General features: G+C 45.5%; 1 protein-coding gene across 3 annotated transcripts in view; it reads right to left on the bottom strand.

Moving 5' to 3' along the window:
- Window positions 1-18,053, bottom strand: part of NAA60 (N-alpha-acetyltransferase 60, NatF catalytic subunit) — a 28,320-nt gene extending 10,267 nt beyond the window's left edge. For 2 of the 3 annotated variants that reach the window (XM_070362172.1, XM_070362171.1), the window contains exon 1: window positions 6,676-6,857. The gene's annotated coding sequence lies outside the window, so the exon portion shown is untranslated. Of the gene's footprint in view, window positions 1-6,675; window positions 6,858-16,984; window positions 17,053-17,997 lie in introns of those variants that run through there. The other variant, XM_070362173.1, reaches the window with a different exon arrangement.
- Between the last annotated feature and the right edge of the window lie 699 nt (window positions 18,054-18,752).

An 18,752-nucleotide genomic window follows, 5' to 3' on the forward strand; every position in this document is an offset into this window, starting at 1 on the left:
GGGACTGCGCGTGCCCAACCAGAGGACAGAGTGAACTCCAACATCTCAGGCATATCCTCCACCCCACCCCCCAGCTGCCAAGTGCTAGGGATTCAGGACCTGGGGCCTTGGGATGGGACTGTTCTAGTTTCGGGAGGGGTTTCCTGGCACCATCACAATGCCCATGGGGCAGAGCACCACCCTGGCCTGTCCCTGCACTCTGGGCCCCTTCTCAAACAAAGCACGGGAAAGATCAGTGCATACTAGTCCACGGCACAGAGTTAAAGACCACCAGGGCCCTCCAATGTGAAATGCTGCAGGCATCAGGCTTATTGGCTCAACAAACCCAACAACAGATTCCAAGCTCTTGCCTTAAGGGTGGATGGCGCAAAAAAGGAAAAGTAAGCCAGTGATGGACACACGGCACCACCCTGCTCATCAGTAAAATGGGCTGAAGGGCTCAGAGCAGGGAGTGAGGGAAACCGTGTCAGTTCAGCTCATTTGTTCAAGTGAGCAGCCATCTGGGGGCGGGGCGGTGGGAGCTGTCTCTACAGCAGCCTGGAAGCCTTTCAAAGCCTGAGAGTGGGAGGAGAAATATGAATAATTTACAGCAGACAAGACACAAACACCCAGCACTGTGGGTTCAAAGCACCTCCCTCTTACAGTCCGCCACACGATGCCCCAAGGGAGCCCACAGTCTCCTCACACACAATTTAAGACACAGCACTGCACCTGCGAACTGTTAACAGTGGGGGATTCCGTTTGTGTGATATTCTAAAACTGGCTGAAGACACTGACGGTAAGAGCAATGAGAATGCGGCTGGGGGTACAGAGGACCTCGATGGGAGGGCATAGGATGACTCGTGGGGCCGGCGACAATGTTCCCATGTCCATCAGGGTCGTCAACTGCGTTCACCTGCACACTTCAGATCTGCCGGCTGGGCGGCATGTGAACCATCTCTCGACTCCAAAACAAGACAACAACCAGTGGTCTGGAGCAGTCCCGGGGTCAGCCCGTGCTTCCCTCTGGGCCAGGGGTTCTATGACCACCGCCCCCATCGCAAAGAGAATCCATTCATTTATTTATCAAAGTTGAACTGAAAACCCAGGCCCCACACTAGACACTGCGGTTGCAGTAAAGAGCAGAGATGGACATCTGTGATCACTGGCGGGGCTGGAGAGGGTGAGGAGGTGTGTGTTTTCTTGCTCTTTTACCTAAATACTCTCAGAAACGCTTCCTTTGCTTGAGGAATTCCGAGGCAAACAGCACATCAGTGAACACAAAGAATGCCATCCAGCAGGCTGGGCAGGGAGGGGTTAACACACCTGTCGGAGGGGATGCTCCCCTCCCAAGCCCTCAGGAGAAGGCAGGAGATCCCCTTGCATCACTCAAGGTGTTTTCCTTGACTATTTGATCCGCCTCCTTGAATCAAGAGTTCCAGGAGGAGAAACAGAGTCCTGAACTGTCCCACGAGCGTCAGCTCATGCCCTCCCTGCCAAAACCAAGAGGGATCACTGGCTCACAGTATTTCTTACAGCAGTGGCGTCCAGGGCCAGGCAAGGCTTCGAGGCCACACACATGCACTGTCCGGCGCCCCCGCCACGTGCGGGCCCTGGGTCCCCGCAGGGCTGTGACGCGGGGACCAAAGTCCTCACAGGACATGTGCAGGGTGTCTGGCAGGCGAGTAAAAGTAAGCCTTCTACAAATGGGGCCATGACTGCCAGGTGCCAAGTTCTCTTCCAGGGACTAGTGAACGTGCAGGACCCGCACTTGAAACTCGGGCCGTCACCAGATTCTCGAGGATGAGGAGGAGAATGGATTCTTCCAGAGGCGGGCCCACTCAGCACTGCCCGGATCTGGGGCTGAAATGGATGCCACTGGCAGCTCAGTTTTTAGGGGGAAAGCACAGCCATGGCGGTCTCGGGCTCAGAAACCCTGCCTGCCTCTCACCGCTGCCCCTTCAGCAAACCAGCGCCCCCAGCCCTTTCCAGCGCTTCTGTGCTTTTTCCACCTGACTCTGCTGGGCTTTGTTGTTTTACATTTGACTTTTTAATCTCTGCGTCCCTGGGTTTGTATTTAAGATCCTTCAAAATCCAACAGATGTTAAATGTGAACGTGGGTCAAATTCGGTATAAATTAATACTTGACCATGTGGTTAACTTTCATAACAAAAATTATTTTTAAAAAGAAATTCAATCTCCTCTCAGCATTTGCCTGTGGAATTAAGGCAGATGTCTGTTTTACATCACTCACTTCTGCCTCATTTGAGTTTTTTTTTAAACAATGAGCTTGTTTTTATTATCAGAAAAAAATAAAGACTTCCAGGTGGTATGTGAAAATTCAGAACACATTTTTTATATTACAGTATGTTTTTAATTGTAACAACTTGAGAATTTTATAATGTCTCTTCTAATTATAAGTAGAATGGTTATCCATTTTACCCTAAAATAGACTCTCAGTGCCAATGTTTAAGCCCCATACCCTTGGCATAGCGTGGCATTTATGCACTGATGCCAGAAATAAACATTATAAACATAGACCCATACTTGTAATGAAGCAAAGAGGAGGCAGTTGTTAGTAAGAAAAATATTTTAAAGAGTTCCTCTGCAATCATTACAAAGAAAATTCAGTGGCCATATAAAAATCAATTTTAAAAATATTTAAAGGCTTCAGGACAACCATCTAAAAAAAACCAAAAAAGGTTTAAAAAAGAACATCCCCCATTTGTTAAATGCTGTTTAAAACTTTGTTCATGGTAAAATAAGAATCAACACACAATATGAAGCAAAAACTCAAAAGCCCCCTCCTCACTTTGTCCTCAGTAAAATGAAGGTTAATAGATTCTTGAGTTTCCTACTAGAAAGCAAACTTTTTACATAGGAGAGGGTTTACTGGGTACGGGGCCGAGGGGGCTTCTGAGGTGGGAGGTTTCACTGGTACGTAACAGCGTGATCAAATGTCAAGCAGAGTACTTTTCTATACGTTTCTACATATTTCCACAAAAAAGTTAAACACAGGAGGCCAGAAGAGAAGCAATCCTGTAATTTGAAGCTAAGAGTAGAAAGAGTAGCAAATATTTGGCCAGCAAGAGCTTCTGAATAGTTTACAACTAGAGTCACAAGGAAGCATCTAAAAAGAAACAAGTTGTTAGAAAGGAGCAAGCAACTCAGAGCTACAGGAACTATGGAAATACTGTTGTAGTAACACTGTCCAGATAAAAATCCTTTCAGCAGCTAAGGGACACTTACCCAGAGACTATTTTATAAAAAGAAATTGCTTTCTTCTCAGTTATTTTTAAGATGGGCTCAAATTTCACTACTTTTCTGCCCAAATACTTTGCTGTCCTATTTCAGGAATGCAGGAGACAAAATAGAGAACACAATTTACTGTTTAATAACAAGAAATAGAACTGGAAGAAGTTCTTTTTTCAATGTGGTCTGTTTTCTCTGGTCTTCCTGTGGAAGCAAGCGGACAAACATTTGTTCTGAGTCCTTTTTCCCAATCAGTTCCTCTTTGCTTCTTTACAAATGCAAATCTTTTTTAATTTGGCTATGTGGCATATGGGATCTTAGTTCCCTGACCAGGGATCGAACCCACGCCCACTGCATTGGAAGCTTGGAGTCTTAACCCCTGGACCGTTAGGAAAGTCCCTACAACTGTGAATATTATTAGAATGTTTATGTCTGGCATCAGTGCACAAGAGCTGGGTTACTTCACGGGTATGGACCTTCAACGTTGACACTAAGAGAGTCTATTCACTGAAAGAGGCATTTTAAGGTCTCTACGTGGTCACACTCATAGGTGGCTCACATCATCAGTATTCCAAGTGTTGGCCCTGCCTGAGCAGGAAGTCAGCCTCAGGTGAGGAGATGGGGAGTATGAGAGGCCCTCAGGATGGGACTAGGGACTGACTGGCCCTCATGTGAGGTGACACCCTGACCATCCAGGCTCCACTCGTGGGCACCTCGAGGTGACCGCCACATGTCGGCCAGCCTCTGCAGAGCGGCACTCAATGGACCACTCACTGGTTCAACTGCTGACACAGACCCCAAACCACTATGTGCAGAAGGCCCTGGCTCCCTGTTCAGATGTCTTCCCATCACTCCAGAGGCACCGAGCAAACATTTCAGGTTCGGAGCAGAGTGTCAACCCTACTATGCATGTGCTTACTGGGTTTTCAAACACACAGATCTCTCTTTAACCTCTCTTTAATCAGCACTGGGCTTCAGCGAACCCTGACCTGGCCTGCCAGCCAGTCTCGATCAGAAGTCATGCTAAAATCATCATATTTCGGGAAGGAGGTCTGATCCCAGAATTATCAGAGACACTTAGAAACATTTGTTGAATGAAATTCAACCTTCAATCTTGGCCAGAAAGAGACCCAGGAGTTCCAGCATCACTTTGCAGATCAGTGTTTTACTCGAAAGCGCTGTGTGTGGACGGAAGCAGGACGCAGGATCTAGATCCCAATCTTCTTTTCTGTAAATGAGGAACTGAGGTGGGTGAGCTAGGAGGACTCCGTGGGTTTCTTCCAGAAAGAGAAGTCAGGGAGGAGGTGGTGGAGGCGAAGATGTGGAGAGGGAGGAACCTCCATTTAAGAGAAGGCCTGGCAGCTGACAAGCAGCCAGCTTTCTGTTCAGGTAGGAGAGCCGTCAGCAGCGAGCAGAGACCTCGGGGCATTTTGGCAGAGATCTGTACTGCCCCAGACTCAGAGCTCTGAATACCTGTAGCTGCTGCCAGGTAAGGATTCTGGGTCCACCTGGTCTAAACACATCTCAGCTGCTAGAAGACAAACTGCTGCGAGCCAGTCCACTGAGGCTGGACAGTCTGCGGGGCAGAGCACCAGGTGAGCAATGACGGCCCCACCCTTCTTAGTTCTAGTGTCTTCATTTCTCAAATCTCCTAACATCCAGGTATTTTCTTCCAACACAGGCAGAGGCCAAGTTGCCAAACAACATCAACAGGTCACATCTGAAGTCTGAGAGTGGGTGTGGTTAAAATAAACATTTTACAGTGATAAAGTCACTGTAAGTGATAGTGGGGAGAGGCTAAAGGTAAGACACACACACAGACCTTTTAAAATAATGTGTGTATTTTTTATTTTGGCCTGTGAACACCACACCATGCACTGACTCTTACTTACAGGTTTTAACCATCTTCATAGAAATCCAGCACTTCTGGAAACACAGTGATATGGAACTTCAGCAAACTGTGGCCCAAAAGAGGAGCCCAGGCACACTGCTTCTCAAAGGGCCAAAGTGCACTTTAATTCTAACACACAAACTTCCAACAACAGGGGAGATGAAGACCTATGTCATGCTCAGCCATGACCACTTGTTAAATGACAGGGACTTCTATTTCAGCCACCCTTGAGTTTCTTCTGGCCTTGAACCCGTTCTTCTCAAACTGAGCTTAAAGCAATTCAGGGATTTTTGCCAGAAGAGAGGATTTGTTTTGCTCCAGCCCCTTTTAAATTCAGTGCTGTTCAAGACTACCCTTCTCCCTGCCTCACAAGCCAGTACTGTTGGCCAAAGGACTTCTAACACTTAACTGTACATACAAAGTGCTTCACAGAATGTGGTATTTCTACCACTGACTTGCAGTCATACTGACTTTCCCGGTTCAGGCAGTTAAGCGTTAACATTAAATTTTCTGTCTTCTGTGCTCCAGTAAAATATCTGCACCCAGCAAAGTTATCTTCAGTTCTGACTCTCTGATTACAACCATTCCAGGTACCACAGGGCTGTAGGGCTGTTATCCTTTTCCTTCAAGAGAAACTAACAAAATGGTATGGCTTAAGGACTGGGCAGAGTTAAAACAGACCAAGGAAGCAGCCAATGGCCACGTTTATGACAGAGTAACTCCTCCTCTCATCCCCAGACCCTGGGGTCCATCACTTCCTGAGCACACAGATATTTGTTGTTAGTGGTCCAGGGAAGGCGCTCAGCCTCCCTGAAAATCTTCCCAGGGGAACAAACCACAGAGGCTACAGATTCCCTCTGTTACATGGGAAGTGCCCAATCAATGGGCCAGAGCTCAGATGTGGTGCAAGGGTCTGCACGGCCAACCTTTACCCCAAAACGTAAGGAATTGAGCTGTCTTAACCAAAATACACAGCTTAAGGAGTAAGAAGTGGAGACGACCGAGAAAGAGTTTCAGGGTTTCCAGAGTTCACGGGAGGGCAAAAAAGTCGCCAAGTAACTACAACCCATGCAACAAGTACCAAAGCAGCGATGGGGCCCGGCAAGGCAGCAAATCGCTGAACTGTGAAAAGGACGGGCCCGGCACCTCCCGCGAGGCCCGGCGGGCAGCAAGGGGCAGGCTGCCTTCTGCTTCCAAATCTCCCCCGCCAGGTCGTCCCGAGGCCTGGCACGGAGGCAGCCCAAGCAAAAGGATCGGGATCGCGCCCCTGGGGCCTCGGCCCCCTCCTCGGCCGGGGAAACGCGAGCTCTGTGATCGCCCTGAAACCCCGCGGAGATGTCTGGGCGCCGGCTGGCGGGGGCAGCTCACCGGCCTCCCTCGAACCGACGGGTCGTCCCACGCCCCGCCAGGGCCGCCTCGGGCCCCCTGCACCCCGGCAGAACCCCGCGACTGCGCTGCCGCCCCGGCCCGGAACTGCTCCCCTGCCTCCCTTGACGCCCGCCCTTGGCCGGGCCAGGCGCTCCGCCGCAGGCCCGAGCCCCGGGATGCCTCACCTCGGGCGGGAGCCGGCGGCAGCGGACAGCTTTCTAGGGCTCAGTGCATCCTTGGTTCGCGGGGAGCCAGGAAGTGGGGCCGCGCTGAGCCCGCAACCAGTTATGTAACCGGCAGGGGCCGCAGCCGGGACGGAGGCGGCGGCCCGAGGCACTTCCGCCTCCCGCGCCGGGCCGGCGGCACAGGCGGAAGCCCATTGGCCAGCGTCGTCCACGTGGGGCGGCACCTCGCGACGCCGACGCCGCCATCTTAAGAGCGGGCGGGCCTCGCGCGAAGCCGGACACCGGAGTGAGTGGACACAAGAGAAGCTGGGACGTCGGCGGTGGAGCAGCGGAGGCACCTCTAGGGGGCGCGTCTGCTAAAGGCTCGCGAGGCTCTGAGAGCCGGCGGAGGGGCTGGACAGGTCCGGCCGATCCTCGGGGCCCGAGCCCGGCGGGCGTGGACGCCGGGGGCGCGGTCCGGTTGGTAGCCGGCGGGCTTGGGTTCTTGGGCTGAGCGCTGAGGCTTGCAGCCCTCCACTTCCTGGCCAGCGGTCCTCTCGTTTGGTTTGGGGCTGGAGCTTTTCCATCCGCAGCGCCTGACGGGGCTTCCAGCTAGGGAAGAGTGATCCGGTGGCCAACGACGGCTGGAGGGCAGCACCACCCGGCTCAGCGCCGGACGTCCGCGGCAGCCAGAGTCCAGTTTCTGCCGTGTAAAGTGGCAGGGGCGCCGGGGGCGGGGGGTTGGGCAGGGGAGGGTGTCAGTTGCCCTCAAGTTGGAGGAGGGTCTACTCAGCGGTCCCCACCCCATTTGGCTCCAGGAACCGGTTTTTATGTTAGACAGTTGTTCCACGGACCAGGGATGGGGGGATGGTTTGGGGGTGATTCAAGCATATTTATTATACACTTTATTACATCAGCTCTACCTCACATCATCAAGCATTAGGTCCTGCGGACTGGGGACCCCTGGTCTACATCACAAAACCTAACTCAAACTTTGTTACTAAGGGACTTGTGTTGAGCAAAATCTGATGTTAACTTTAAAGGATATATTTATCCTTTGCCTTCAAATACCTTTCACTGGTAATATGGCCAAAGGACGGAATAAGAAGGCTAAAATGATCAACCCTCAAAGGACCTAATTCACACCCAAATAGACATTATGACAGATTAAAACAGTCTAAAATCACACTATTTTATAAACGTTAAATGCATATTCTTTAACATTTTGGCAATGAAAAGTTACCTAAAGAGATTAGAAGTCTGAAAGGTAAGTGGTGTAAATAGATCAAGAGTAGTGTAACAAGAGGATATATAACAACCCAGAAAGTCTATTGTCTACACAATAAGATGTTAGTGGCTGGTGGAATCTTGATTTGTGTAAAGCAGCTTATATAATATTTACATTTTCTTTTAGTAACAGTTTCTCTAAGTTCCTATTTTAAAAGCTGAAAAATTATGGACAAAATGAAAATATACAATTTACAACTCTGTAGAGTTACAGTTTTAAGTACAGCAAACATGCTGTTGTAAGCAAAAATGCTGTGGTTAATGTGTTTTGGTCCATTCAGGGCATTTCAAGCATTCTATATATTTAGTGTGTCACTATTAACTTATAATCAAACTTATTAAAAAAACTTTAGTGTGTCTATTAACTTATAATCAAACTTGTTAAAAAAACTTTAAATATAGAGTTCAAAATAACTATAAACTTTAATATAATCAAACTTGTAAAAAAAAAAACAACTTTAGGATAGAACAATCAAGAATGAGGAGGCTATAAAATGCATACTTGAAGTCCTACACATTTTCTAGAGATGGGCTGCAAATTTAGCTGCGGTCTTTCCAAAAATTCACTTTGAAGTGGGAACTGGTTGCAAGATCCAGCAAGTCAGTGTGTCAGAGTAATTGTCCCCTAGTATCCACTGTCTTCCTCCTCCTCCTCTTTTTTTTTTTTTTTTTCCCTAATGTAGACCATTTTTAAAAAGTCTTTATTGAACTTGTTACAATATTGCTTGTCTTTTTTTATGATTTGGATTTTTGGTTGGGAGGCCTATGGGATCTTAGCTCCTCAACCAGGGACTAAACCCTTACCTTCTGCATTGAAAGGCAAAGTTTAACTACTGCACTGCCAGGAAAGTCCGTCCTCTCCTTTCTTTTTTAAAAACAACTGCTTAATCACATTCTCATGCAGTAGTAGGACAGTACCCCCTTTAGCAGGCAAAGAGCTAACAAGTTAAGCTTGTATTTCTTAGCCTCCTTTGCAGCAAGATGAAACCATATGCCAGACTTTTTGCCAGTGAACAACAGTGGAAGTGATGTGAGCAACTTAGGTTCTCAAGCATGTCCTTAAGAAGAAATTGTTTAAATATTAATAACTGGTGATGCTAGGTGAAAAGTACATAGGTGTTTACTGCACTATTCTTTCAAATATTCAGAGGTTTGAAATTTTTAAATTAAAAAGATGAGATTTTAAATAAAGGAAAATTGCTAGTTTAGGGCTTTCTTGGTGGTCCAGTGATTAAGAATCCGCCTGCCAATGCAGGGGACATGAGTTTGATCCCTGCTCAGGGAAGACCCACATGCCGCAGGGTAAGTAAGCCCACGTGCTGCAACCGCTGAAGCCCAAGCACCCTAGAGCCCGTCCTCCACAACCCTAGAGCAATGAGAGGCCCTCGCACCACAACTGGAGAGAAGCCCCACTCACCACTAGAGAAAGCCTGTGTGCAGGAATGAAGACCCAGCACAGCTAAAAGTGAATAATTTTTTTTAAAGGAAAGTTGCTTATTTTCCTCATCCTTTCTCTTGCCTTCCATCAGGTTCCTATCAACAGAATGTGGAGACAGTGGTAAGCCCTTTCAGTTACACAGGAAAGGCAAACCCTGCCGAGGTTCTTGCTACTCAAAGTGCTGTCTTGTGGTCCAGCAGTATTAGCATCACCTGGATGTACTTAAAATGCAGGCTCAGACCTTACGAGAACACAGGCAGGAAGGGGCATCTCCTGACCACAGGAACTGGCTCAGGGAACTCTGACTGGCACTGAGCTCAACACGGATTGGTCCTCTTAAGTCTCTGCCTTCCTTGTTTCTTTTTCTCTCTTTTTGGTATGTTTTGAGATATTTCTTCCAAGTGATCTAAGAGACCACTGGCTTTCTTTCTTTCTTTTTTTTTTTTTTTCTCTCCTTCAATTTAGTTACTGAATGTAAATTTAAAAACAAAACGTGCTTTTCAGTTCCAGATTCATTTAAAGCGATGATGCACTGGGACTTCCCAATGGTCCAGTGGTTAAGACTCTGCCTTTCAAAATAAAGACAAAAAAAAGAAGGATCTGCCTTCCAATGCAGGGGATGAGGCTTCAATCCCTGATCAGGGACCCAAGATCCCACATGGTGTGGGGTAACTAAGCCCGAGAGCTGCGACTAGTGAGTCTACACACTCTCGAGCCCAAGCTCCACAGCAAGAGAAGCTCCCTTGCACCCCAACTAGAGAAGTCCCTGCTCAATGCCCATGCACAGCCAAAATAAATAAGTGATTAAACAAATAAAACTATGATGCATTCTCTTGGATCACAACCTTCCTGATACCCAGGAAACAGCTGGGTTTCCAAAACCAGACTTTGCAGGTAGACCTCAAAAACATTTTTCCAGGATCCTAGAAACAGAGCATGAACAAGCCACTTCATGGCAAGTTCTACAGACAGACAGCTTGCTGACCAGCATCTGCTTTGCCTGAGAGGACACGGGACTATCCTTGGAGCACTCCCAGGAGAGGAGAAAGGCTCCAGGAGACTGGCTTGAGGTGAAGTGGATTGTTCTGACTCATGGTTCTGATGGGTTTATTAACATTTGCATGGATCATACAGAAATCCACTGCACTTCTTCACACTAACAATGAAAGAGAGAGCAAAATTTAAAAATCCCTTTTGAAACTGCCCACCCCCCCAAAAAAAAATATTTAGGAATAAACCTGACTAAGGAGGTAAAAGGCTTAGATGTTGAGAACTATAAAATGATAAAAGGAAATTGAAGATTATTTAAATAAATGGAAAGAGATCCCATGCTCTTGGATTAGAAGAATTAATGTTAAAATGGTCGTGCTACTCAAAGCAATCTATGGATTTAATGTGATCCCTATTATTTAATTAACTGTGATATTTTTCACAAAATTAGAAAAAGTAATCCTAAAATTTATATGGAACCATAAAAGGCCCCAGATTACCAAAGCAACCCTGGGGGAAAAGAACAAAGCTGGAGGCATGATCCTTCCAGCAACAGTAATCAAAACAGTGTAGTATTTGCACAAAAACAGACATATGGATCAATGGAACAGAACAGAAAGCTCAGAAATAAACTACATTAACTATGGTCTATTAATCTTCAACACAGGGGCAAGAATATACAACAGAAAAAACAGTCTCTTCAGGAAGTGGTGTTCAGAAAGTTAGACAAGGGCATGTATATCAATGAAGTTAGAACACACCTTTACACTATACACAAAGATAAACTCAAAATGGCTTAAAGACTTAAATATAAGACACAAAACTCCTAGACGAGATCATAGGCAAAACATGCCCTGACATACATCGTAGCAATATTTTCTTAGGTCAGTCTCCCAAGGCAATAGAAATAGAAGCAAAAATAAAAAACAAATGGGGCTAATCAAGCTTACATGTTTTCACACAGCAAAGGAAACCATAAAATGAAAAGACAACTAGGAGAAAATATTTTTAAATTATGTGACTGACAAGGTCTTAATTTCAAAAAATTTACAAACAGGGACTTCCCTGGTGGTCCAATGACTAAGACTCCATGTTCCCAATGCAGCGGGCACAGTTTCCATCCCTGGTCAGGGAACTAGATCCTGCATGCCACAGCTGAAGACCCCACACGCCACAACTAAGTCCAAGCACAGCCTAAAAAAAAAATTTTAATATACAAACAGCTCATACAACTCAAGCCACAACTAAGTCCCAGCACAGCCTAAATAATTTTTTAAAAATATACAAACAGCTCATACAACTCAACAATAACAAAAACAACCCAATCAAATGGGAAGAAGATCTAAACAGACATTTCTCCAAAGAAGACATACAGATGGCCAACGGGCCCATGAAAAGATGCTCAGCTCTGCTAATTATTAGAGAAATGCAAATCAAACCTACGAGGTACAATCTCACACAGGTCAGAATGACCCTCGTTAAAAAAATCTACAAATAAAAAGCCAGCAATTGCACTTCTAGGCATATACCTAGAGAAAACCGTACTTCAACAAGATACATGCACCCGAATGTTCATTGCAGCACTATTTACAATTGCCAGGATATGAAAGCAACCTAAATGTTCATCAACAAAGGAATGGATAGAACTTCCCTAGCTGTCCACTGGTTAAGAATTGGCCTGCCAATGCAGGGGACATGGATTTGATCCCTGATCCGGGAAGATTCCACATTCCATATAGCAACTAAGCCCATGTGCCACAACCACTGAGCCTGCGAGCTGCAACTCGTGTGCCTGTGTGCTGCAACTACTGAAGCCCACGCAGCTGGAGCCTGTGCTCTGCAACGAGAGAAGCCACTGCAATGAGAATCCCGTGCTCTGCAACGAAGAGTAGACCCTGATCACTGCAACTAGAGAAAGCCTGTGCGTAGGCAATGAAGACCCAGCACAACCAAAAGTAAATAAAAATAAATAAAATTTAAAAACCAGAGGAATGGATAAAGAAGATGTGTACCAAATACACGTCAGAATATTATTCAGCCATAAAGAGGAATGAAATTGGGTCATCTGTAGAGATGTGAATAGACCTAGAGATTGTCATACAGAGTGAAGTAAGTCAGAAAGAGACAAATAGCATATATTAATGTATATATGTAGAATCTAGAAAAATGGTACAGATGATCTTATTTGCAAAACAGAAATAGAGGCATAGATGTAGAAAATAAATGTATGGACACCAAGGGGGATGGGAGGTAGGATGAATTGGGAGATTGGGATTGCCATATATACACTACTGATACTGTGCATAAAATAGATAACTAATGAGAACACTGTATAGCTCAGGGAATTCTACTCAGTGCTCTGTGGGTGACCTAAATGGAAAAGAAAGCCAAAAAAAGAGGGGATATATGTATATATGTATAGCTGATTCACTTTGCTGTGCAGTAGAAACTAACAACACTGTAAAGCAGCCATACTCTAATTAATTAAAAAAGAAAAGATACATGCAGCTCAATGTTCACTGCAGCACTGTTTACAATAGCCAAGACATGGAAGCAACCTAAATGTCCATCAACAGACCAACAAGGACCTACTGTATAGCGCAGGAAACTCTACTCAGTATTTTGTAATAACCTATGTGGGTAAAGAACCTGAAAAAGATTCAATATATGTATAACTCAATCACTGTGATGTAAACCTGAAATTAACACAACATTGTAAATCACAAAACTACACAATTTGAAGTCTTTTTAATTGTCATTGTTCAGTCGCTAAGTCGTGTCCAACTCTTTGGACTACAGCACACCAGGCTTCCCTGTCCTTCACCCCGGAATTTGCTCTGATTCATGTCCACTGAGTCAGTGATGCTATCTAACCACATCATCCTCTGCTTTCCCCTTCTCCTTTTGCCTTCAATCTTTCCAAGCATCAGGGTCTTCTCAAGTGAGCCAGCTGTTCACCTCAAGCAGCCAAATAACAAATGTTGGAGAGGGTGCATAGAAAAGCAGAACCTCCTACAATGTTGGTAGGAATGTAAATTATGCAGCCACTATGGAGAACAATATGGAGGCGCCTTAGAAAACTAAAAATAGAGTTGTCATATGATCCAGCAATCCTAGTCTTGGGCATATATTACCAAAGGAGAAAGGGAGTGGTGGAGGAATAAATTAAGAGTCTGGGATTAGCAAATACAAACTACTGTATATAAAATAAATAAACAACAAGGTCCCACTGTATACCACTCGGAAATATATTCAATATTCTGTAATAAACCACAATGAAAAGAGAAAAATCCATAAAATAGATCTGCATGGGCAAACAATCTCTCTAGAGAATTTCTGGTGATCTAGTGACTGGGACTTGGTGATTGGGATCAATCCTTGATCTGGGAACTAGGATCCACAAGCTGGGTGGCATTCCCAAAAAACAACTACCACCACCACAACAAAAAACCAACAAAGAAGCCCCCACAACTCTCTGGATACATGTAAGTGTAAAGAAACAAAGACTTTATCACATTTGTATTGTAAAATAAGTGAAGGGGGAAAATTTGCATGGATCAAAGACAGTACAACCAGGAATCAAGTAAGTTGCTTCCAAAAAAAAAATTCCTTTGGCTGAAAAATGATGCAAGTGTACACTTGGATGACAAAGGATGATACTGATTTCTGCAATTAAAACTGAGACAGAGTCACTTAGAGAAGACTCTACACATGGACATCACCAGATGGTCAACACCGAAATCAGATTGATTATATTCTTTGCAGCCAAAGATGGAGAAGCTCTATACAGTCAGCAAAAACAAGACCAGGATTTGACTGTGGCTCAGATCATGAACTCCTTATTGCCAAATTCAGACTTAAATTGAAGAAAGTAGGGAAAACCACTAGACCATTCAGGTATGACCTAAATCAAATACCTTATGATTATACAGTGGAAGTGAGAAATAGATTTAAGGGCCTAGATCTGATAGATAGACTGCCTGATGAACTATGGACGGAAGTTCATGACATTGTACAGGGACAGGGATCAAGACCATCCCCATGGAAAAGAAATGCAAAAAAGCAAAATGGCTGTCTGGGGAGGCCTTACAAATAGCTATGAAAAGAAGAGAAGTGAAAAGCAAAGGAGAAAAGGAAAGATATAAGCATCTGAATGCAGAGTTCCAAAGAATAGCAAGAAGAGATAAGAAAGCCTTCCTCAGCGATCAATGCAAATAGAGGAAAACAACAGAATGGGAAAGACTAGAGATTTCTTCAAGAAAATTAGAGATACCAAGGGGACATTTCATGCAAAGATGGGCTCGATAAAGGACAGAAATGGTATGGACCTAACAGAAGCAGAAGATATTAAGAAGAGGTAGCAAGAATACACAGAAGAACCGTACAAAAAAGATCTTCACGACCCAGATAATCATGATGATGTGATCACTCATCTAGAGCCAGACATCCTGGAATGTGAACTCAAGTGGGCCTTAGGAAGCATCACTACGAATAGAGCTAGTGGAGGTGATGGAATTCCAGTGGGGCTATTTCAAATCCTGAAAGATGATGCTGTGAAAGTGCTGCACTCAATCTGCCAGCAAATTTGGAAAACTCAGCAGTGGCCACAGGACTGGAAAAGGTCAGTTTTCATTCCAATCCCAAAGAAAGGCAATGCCAAAGAATGCTCAAACTACCGCACAATTGCACTCATCTCACACGCTAGTAAAGTAATGCTTAAAATTCTCCAAGCCAGGCTTCAGCAATATGTGAACCGTGAACTTCCTGATGTTCAAGCTGGTTTTAGAAAAGGCAGAGGAACCAGAGATCAAATTGCCAACATCCGCTATCATGGAAAAAGCAAGAGAGTTCCAGAAAAACATCTATTTCTGCTTTCTTGACTATGCCAAAGCCTTTGACTGTGTGGATCACAATAAACTATGGAAAATTCTGAAAGAGATAGGAATACAAGACCACCTGATCTGTCTCTTGAGAAATCTGTATGCAGGTCAGGAAGCAACAGTTAGAACTGGACATGGAACAACAGACTGGTTCCAAATAGGAAAAGGAGTACGTCAAGGCTGTACATTATCACCCTGCTTATTTAACTTATATGCAGAGTACATCATGAGAAATGCTGGACTGGAAGAAACACAAGCTGGAATCAAGATTGCCAGGAGAAATATCAATAACCTCAGATATGCAGATAACACCACCCTTATGGCAGAAAGTGAAGAGGAACGCAAAAGCCTCTTGATGAAAGTGAAAGTGGAGAGTGAAAAAGTTGGCTTAAAGCTCAACATACAGAAAATGAAGATCATGGCATCTGGTCCCATCACTTCATGGCAAATAGATGGGGAAACAGTGGAAACAGTGTCAGACTTTATTTTTGGGGGCTCCAAAATCACTGCAGATGGTGACTGCAGCCATGAAATTAAAAGATGCTTACTCCTTGGAAGGAAAGTTATGTCCAACCTAGATAGCATATTCAAAAGCAGAGATGTTACTTTGCCAACAAAGGTCCGTCTAGTCAAGGCTATGGTTTTTCCTGTGGTCATGTATGGATGTGAGAGTTGGACTGTAAAGAAGGCTGAGTGCCGAAGAATTGATGCTTTTGAACTGTGGTGTTGGAGAAGACCCTTGAGAGTCCCTTGGACTGCAAGGAGATCCAACCAGTCCATTCTGAAGGAGATCAGCCCTGGGATTTCTTTGGAGGGAATGATGCTAAAGCTGAAACTTCAGTACTTTGGCCACCTCATGGGAAGAGTTGACTCACTGGAAAAGACCCTGATGCTGGGAGGGATTGGGGGCAGGAGAAGGGGACGACAGAGGATGAGATGGCTGGATGGCATCACTGACTCGATGGACGTGAGTGTGGGTGAACTCTGGGAGTTGGTGATGGACAGGCAGGCCTGGCATGCTGCGATTCATGGGGTCGCAAAGAGTCAGACACGACTGAGCGTCTGAACTGAACTGAGAGTTACTTAGCCTGGACTAACACAGGACAGTATATTGGAAGGATCTGATTCTCCATTTTTCTGTCAGTGTACCCTGAGACTGGGCTTACCCGTCAGACTCACAGAAGAGTGAGGTTTAAACCAAATTCTGGCTTACTTTCTGATAGTTAAGAGTTACTGGAATGCTCCTACTCCTGCTCCAGACACCTCTTCTCTTAGTGTTCCTGGGACACTAGATTGATAACCAGAAACTTGGTAAGCAGGGTATAAGAGGAAGGGAAACAGTCTTTAAAAAAAAAAATAATAATAATATTTATTTAACCTGGGGCCCCTGCTTTGGGAGTGTGGAGTCTTAACCAGAGGACCACCAGAGAAGTCCCTCAATACATTTTTAATTATGATGGTATTTCATGCACAACTTGTATACAATGTATACAAGTTGTATGTATACAAGTTGTATACATTGTATAAATGTATACAAGTTGTATACATTGTATGCATTGTATAAATGTATACAAGTTGTATGCATTGTATAAATGTATACAAGTTGTATGCATTGTATAAATGTATACAAGTTGTATGCATTGTATAAATGTATACAAGTTGTATGCATTGTATAAATGTATACAAGTTGTATACATTGTATACTTGTATAAATGTATCACATTTTAAAACTTACATTGGATACATTTCTGCATGTTATCAAAAACTTCTATATAGCATCTTAATTGGCTGCAGTGTTTCCTCCTGCAAAAGAGGAAAAATACTTAGAAATTAAGTCATCTCCAATTTTTCTTGACTGTAATTCTTCAATGAACATCTTCATGTCTTCCCATCCATGTCCATTCATCTTTTTCCATTTTCAACATATCTCCATGGCACTTACTGCCAGCTGTCTCCAGAATCTGCTTCCTCCCTCTCTGTCACTGTAATAGCACTTGTGCTTTTTAGCTGGGTGTGGGCTGCCAGAGTACTACTAGCTTCCCTGCCTCCTTTGAGCTGGGTGTGGTTATGTGACCTCCTGACTAAGATCTAGAGACTGGAATGTGAACAGAAGAGATAGGTGCATCCTCCCAAGAAAATATATTGAGACGTACTCAGAATTTTCTAAGAAGATAATATCATCCGTGTTTTTGCAAACACCTTTGTAAACTGAAAACTTCTTTGAAACTGCCCTCTGAAGAGAGATATTCTGAGCTTTTATCACCTGGGGAAGGCAAACCTGTATTGATATACAGGCCCAAAAGTCACAAGCAATTAGTGCAGAGCTGCGGAAGGAGCTCAAATTTCTAATACCAAACGCCTACACTACGGCACCCAGTGCCAGTAAAGAGGATATATGTGGTAATGGGGCAAATCGACTGTGAAGTATTAGGTGGCCTACCATGTCCCTCGAAGCGATCGGATGGCTCTACTGCCGCTTGAGGCCCGTTGTGGCTCTGAGCTCAATCTGGGTCGGTTGGGGTGCATTCCCCGGGCACAATGCCCCTAGAATACTTCGGACATATCAGCAATCCCGCCTATGCCGACCTGAACTCTGCCCACGCAGACGATACCTCATTTACATTCCACCGCCTCGCAGTCCACCCAAGACACAGGTCAAGACTAGAACCCGTACTCCTGGCCACACAGAGACCTCACCCCGGCTCGACCGAAGTTTAGGACCCATGGGACAATGCCGGCCAAACCTACATGTCAGTACCGATACTCTTCGGGTACCGGATTCTCCTCATCTGCTTGCTCTCCTTCTTCCTTGAAACATTACGCCCCTCCCTCGGTGGTCAAGCTAACGTTCCACTTCCTCAGGTCGGCAGGTAGGGAGCTCACAGAGGAGACCCAGGTAGCGGAACCGGAAATGCTTGGGAAAACCGAGGAAAGACTATATCTCCCAGAATGCCCGGTGAGCCTCAGATCTTCTGTTAAGGCGCCCAATTGGTCGATATTCAAAAGGGACTATCCCCTCTGAGATCACGCTGGCCAATCACAGGGCAGAGCTGCGGAAAAGCACGAGGGTGGACCGCGTCCCCCGGCTTTCTTGGCGGGTCTAGCGTAAGGGAGAGTGGGAGCTTAGTTGTGCCCCGGCTCCTGGTCTCTAGTCTCAGCTGCGCGTCGCTTTTTGTTGCTTTTGCAGGCTTCCTGAGATTTTTAGTCTTGACGCCCTAGGTGGGCCCGACCAGCCCGGGAGTCTGCCTTTCCGAGGCTGCGCCCGGGAGAGGAGTTATCGCCTCAGGTCTTAAAGGGTTCAAGGAAGCGAGGCGGTGCGTGGAGGAGCTCGACAGCTGAATTGGCCCCTCCAAGGACTATTCTCTCCCCTCCGTTATCTGCCCCGAGGTCCCTGTGGCGACTGGAAGAAAGCACTACCACCACCCCACCCTCCCCCGCAAGATGGCATCCACACACCCTACAGCCGAGGCCCACGTGAGACCAGGTCCCCTTCTCTTGGTCCA

Source organism: Bos mutus, chromosome 25, assembly GCF_027580195.1.
Source record: "Bos mutus isolate GX-2022 chromosome 25, NWIPB_WYAK_1.1, whole genome shotgun sequence".
NCBI lineage: Eukaryota > Metazoa > Chordata > Mammalia > Artiodactyla > Bovidae > Bos > Bos mutus.